Source organism: Astatotilapia calliptera, chromosome 5, assembly GCF_900246225.1.
Source record: "Astatotilapia calliptera chromosome 5, fAstCal1.2, whole genome shotgun sequence".
NCBI lineage: Eukaryota > Metazoa > Chordata > Actinopteri > Cichliformes > Cichlidae > Astatotilapia > Astatotilapia calliptera.
In genome coordinates, this window is record NC_039306.1 from 15,199,648 (window position 1) to 15,204,077 (window position 4,430).

General features: G+C 38.4%; 1 long non-coding RNA gene across 1 annotated transcript; it reads right to left on the bottom strand.

The window, feature by feature from the left end:
- Nucleotides 1–3,638: 3,638 nt before the first annotated feature.
- LOC113021669 (uncharacterized) lies at nucleotides 3,639–4,182 on the bottom strand. Its single transcript, XR_003272337.1, has 2 exons — nucleotides 4,104–4,182; nucleotides 3,639–3,807 (listed from the first exon to the last, which is right to left on the bottom strand). It is a non-coding gene; the product is annotated as an uncharacterized LOC113021669 (long non-coding RNA).
- Nucleotides 4,183–4,430: the final 248 nt, after the last annotated feature.

Genomic DNA, 4,430 nt, shown 5'->3' on the forward strand with positions numbered 1-4,430 from the left:
GGAAAACCAGAGCGACTCCTCCAGCAGAGGGGAGGGCTGACAGGAGGTGCCTTCCCCAAGGAGGAGTCGGAGACATAGTCAGATGCTATATTTATTCAAGCGCTGCAATAAGCTGTGTAAAAAATATCAGGTAAATATTTTGTTTACTTTACTTGTGTTGCACTGATTATAAGAACAATTCCTGTTTTTTAGGATTGGCGTGTCATGGCAAAAACATCTTTTCAAAATAAAGCTGCATTAGGAACATGAAACAGATGCAAATATCTGGGGCAGTGTTTTCATCATGACAATTATTTCTCTGAACTTAATCAGGTGAATTTGAATGCTGAAATTAAGGTTAAACATAAAACCTTCAACATGAGACACATAAAATTGAGGGAAATTGTGTTCGTAAACATAAAAAAAATGAAACAAATTAGTCTTGTGTTGTCTACCTTTGATTTCTGGGCTTTGAGCTGAAAATGAAAAAGCAAATGAAAGACTGGAGGTTTAATTTTCTCCTTCCATTTGGGATCATCACAGCTTATTTAGATATCCAGTGCATTACTGAAAAACTTCAAAGTTGATGGCACCCTTAAGCCGAAATCATCCTAAAAATATTAGTTTACATGCTGTAGTTGTTTATTTCTACCGTAATGAGGGAGTCGAATTGACACAGATATGCAGTTGGTTACTCTGGTTACTCTCATTTTAATGTAGCTCCAGTGTAGCTGTGTTGCTTACACTGAGGTCTGATGAGTATATTAATTACAGTTCCTTTGAATTGCTTTGTATTCATTAATAACAACATATGGGTCTCAGTAATTATTGGGGCTCAGTAAGCCCAGAGTGTCAGGGGATCTTGAGTAATAATCCTAAGTAATATTAGTTCAGTGACCTCCACAGACAAGTATATTTCCCTTCAATATTAATTTTGATCAGTTTAACAACTGATTGAGTTAAAACTATACCTGCAGCTGCCTGTGTTGAAATGAGAGAAAGCATCACAGCTCCTGTGCATTTTGCAGATTTTAATAATTGCTGGATTCTTTAATTACATTTTATTTTCTAAGCAACTGCTGATATTTAGGTCATGTGTGCTGATATAAAAAGTATCTTGCTGACCTCTTTTGGTGACAAATCTGTACTACAGATGAATTTTTAAGTAAGGACGGAATTAGGGTTGTGCATGTCACTGAAATATGTTTGCAATATACTGAACTACAACCTGGGTTTTAACTGCTTATTGGTGATCTGAAGATACTGCAGCAGGACTGTGCTTTTCCTAAAGCATACCTAAAGCAAATAAACAAAAACAAAAAACCTCTTTGTAGGTTTTGGCTTTTTGTCAAAATCTGATTCTGATTAGTCTGAGTACTCAAAGTGAAGCGATTTATTTACAGTACAGTACCATGAATATGTTTAGAGATTAAAATGAGGGCGAAAGAGAGGGAAGGTATCATCAAGAGAGAACAGGCCGGTTTTGTTGGTACAAGAGCAGCTACTGGATCTCTTCAGCAGACTATCTCAGTGAAATGTAGTTTCCATTTTTATTTTTCACCGGGGCCTCTATAAAAGCATCGCAATTACTACACATCACACCACCAAATGTTAATACTCCTGCTATCGATCATTTAAAGTGCTCCCACTAATAACGATCTAAGAAGCAAATAAGCATCGGGTAAATACATAACACACAGTAATTACATCATAAAAGCAACAATATAAAAACAGTATATAATGAAATAGATATTGTGAAATATCCTTTTACATCATGTGAATTGTTGGAATATATACTGGAATAAATATCCACTCAAATCTTGAAAGTAATCATTGAAGAGCAGCAGGCAGTGCGTGATTAAATAACGACTTAAAAAAAGTCAGAAGCCTGTTATGAGAAGTTATTTTAAAATAGAAAGTGACATTGATTGCCCAATTCCCTCAGGCAGTGACCAATCACAATTTAAGTCTGCACTGAGAAGCAGCCAGAATGAGCCAGTGCCAGAGGAAACCTAGATTCTTTGAGGTGAAAGCATCTGAAAGGTAGCAAGACGGCAGGTTTAATGTGTTTAGAAATCTCTCAAAATCAGTTGTGAAAGTGACGGATACCCAGTGTGCGAGAGTAAAGACAGATGTCATGTGGATTCTTTTAGAACCTATTTTGTTCCAGCTGGAGGCTGACAGGACCATTAAACTGATGTAAAAATAGAGGTTGATGCTGCAGTCTTGATGAGAAGAGACATGAAATCCCCTCCCTCGTTTAAGCAGAGATAAGAATAGTTTGTTTTTTTTGGTAATTCCCACGAGTAAAGACTGCTGCTTTGGGTTCTTTGCACCTCAAGTTAGTTTTTAAAAATGCTGTTTCTATGGAATGAGCCAGATAACTGTGGAGAGACAAAACAAAAGTCTTTGTTGTGAGACATTTTACAACATCCAGCTCTGTTTCAAATGAACTCTCATGAAGGTTGTCAGAAATGTTTTGAAAGGTCCAGTGCGTTTCAGCAATATAAATGTTTGTTGTTGAAAACTGCAATAGAGAAATTTAGATTGGGAAAAAACATCAGTTCAAATAGAGGTTGTTAGTCAATCACCTAAGGGGAAAGCGAATATCCTGTTCAGGAGGTTACATGAGCTCTGACCCACTGTGTCGATCGTTTGTTCTTCACTCAAAACAAAACTCCTAAGCACTGGGTTGTTTTTTTTAAAAAAGGACAAGAAAAAGTAAGTAAAAATCAACAATATGGTGAATCAGTCTCACTCTTTTTTTTCACTCAGTCTACCATAAAGAAAGATAGCCATTCACACTGACTTTCACAAGGTCTTTAGATCGTATGGAAACCCAAAAAGGTGCAAGGAGAACATGCAAACCCCAGATGACCAGCGGGTCTGATACCACTGCTGCTGCCATGCAACAATGATAGCCACTCCATCACTACACTTTATTGCAGGTCCAAGATGTATCCAAAAAAAAGGCAATCAAAAAGGCTGATAAATAAATGGCATCCAGGGAGCACACAAGGGTGGCAAACAGGAACACAACCAGATCCACAATCAAGACCGTGGCAGTTAAGTCTTTGTAAGTGTTATATTACCCTGCAGTACTTAAATGTTATTCTTTACTAATACTCATACACTGTGAAATTATCTGTGTTATTCATGCATATAAAGAAAATCCTTCTGAAAATGTGAAAATGCTCAATAACTGACATAGCCCTACTATTGTTAAGTAGTCTACCTCACCTTTATTTAAAAAGAGTGATTCAATTAATGCAATGTAATTGATGTCAGTGTTCCCCAAGCCTCACCAGCATGCACACAGCCTGAATAAATTCAACAGACCTCACTGTTAATCTTCAGGATGTAAAACCAAGAAATTACAGATAATCATCTTTTATTTAACACTCTAAAAGATGGATTTCACTGCTAGAAAGTCAGTCACGTCATGGAGCTATAATACTGGGATATAAAATGGTAACCCATACCTGACAATAAAATAAAGAGACAGCTGTGTTTTAAAGGGGCTTGAAAAGAGGAAATGACCACAATGTCTTGCCGGCCCTCTCTTCCATTATTGTTCAACTGGTAACCATTAGTAGTTTTGTCACGATTGACGCTGGCCAACCGTGGGGATGTAAGGAAGGAGGACCCAGGCGTGGAGCTCTGAATGCAAACAGCGCGTTTATTTACAGTGAAAATGGAAAACACAATAAATCCTCAGTGCGTTCCCGACTCCTTTGACATGTCCTCTTCCCAGTGCTAGTGTTCCTGTCTCCGCTTCTCAGTGTCTGAGCACCCCGTGCTCTCTGCTCTCTCGTCTCCACGCTTCTCCTGGGGAAATCAATCAATCAATCGATCAAAATTTATTTATATAGCACATTTTAAAGACCGAAGTACACCAAAGTGCTTTCCAGTAAAATCCTGATACAGATAAAAATCACAATATAAAATATAAATTACAGATATAAATAAAATATAAATTAATTAAATAATCTAAATGCAAAGCCAGATGTAAATTACCCTAATTAGCCTTAAATGCCAGGTTAAACAAATACGTTTTTAGACGTGATTTAAAAGACTGAATTGAATCGGATGCGCGAATATGAAGAGGAAGAGTATTCCATAACCTCGGTGCGGCAACGGCAAAGGCACGGTCTCCTCTGGTCTTCAGCCGAGACCTAGGTTGCACTAAGAGCAGTTGGCCCGATGATCTTAGTGCTCTCTGAGGGCTATACAGACAGAGGAGATCAGCTAGGTAGTCAGAAATAACAGAGAGGCCACCATCAGACATACCACCATGCAGCAGCCTAAACTTAGTAACTGGTCAAGAGACTAACTTGAAGCCACGCAATGATCCAGCATCGGAGGGAGCTCCACCACACTCTAAAGCAGGGGTGCCCAATCCCGGTCCTCGAGAGCTACTATCCTGCAGCTTTTAGATGCATCCCTACTCC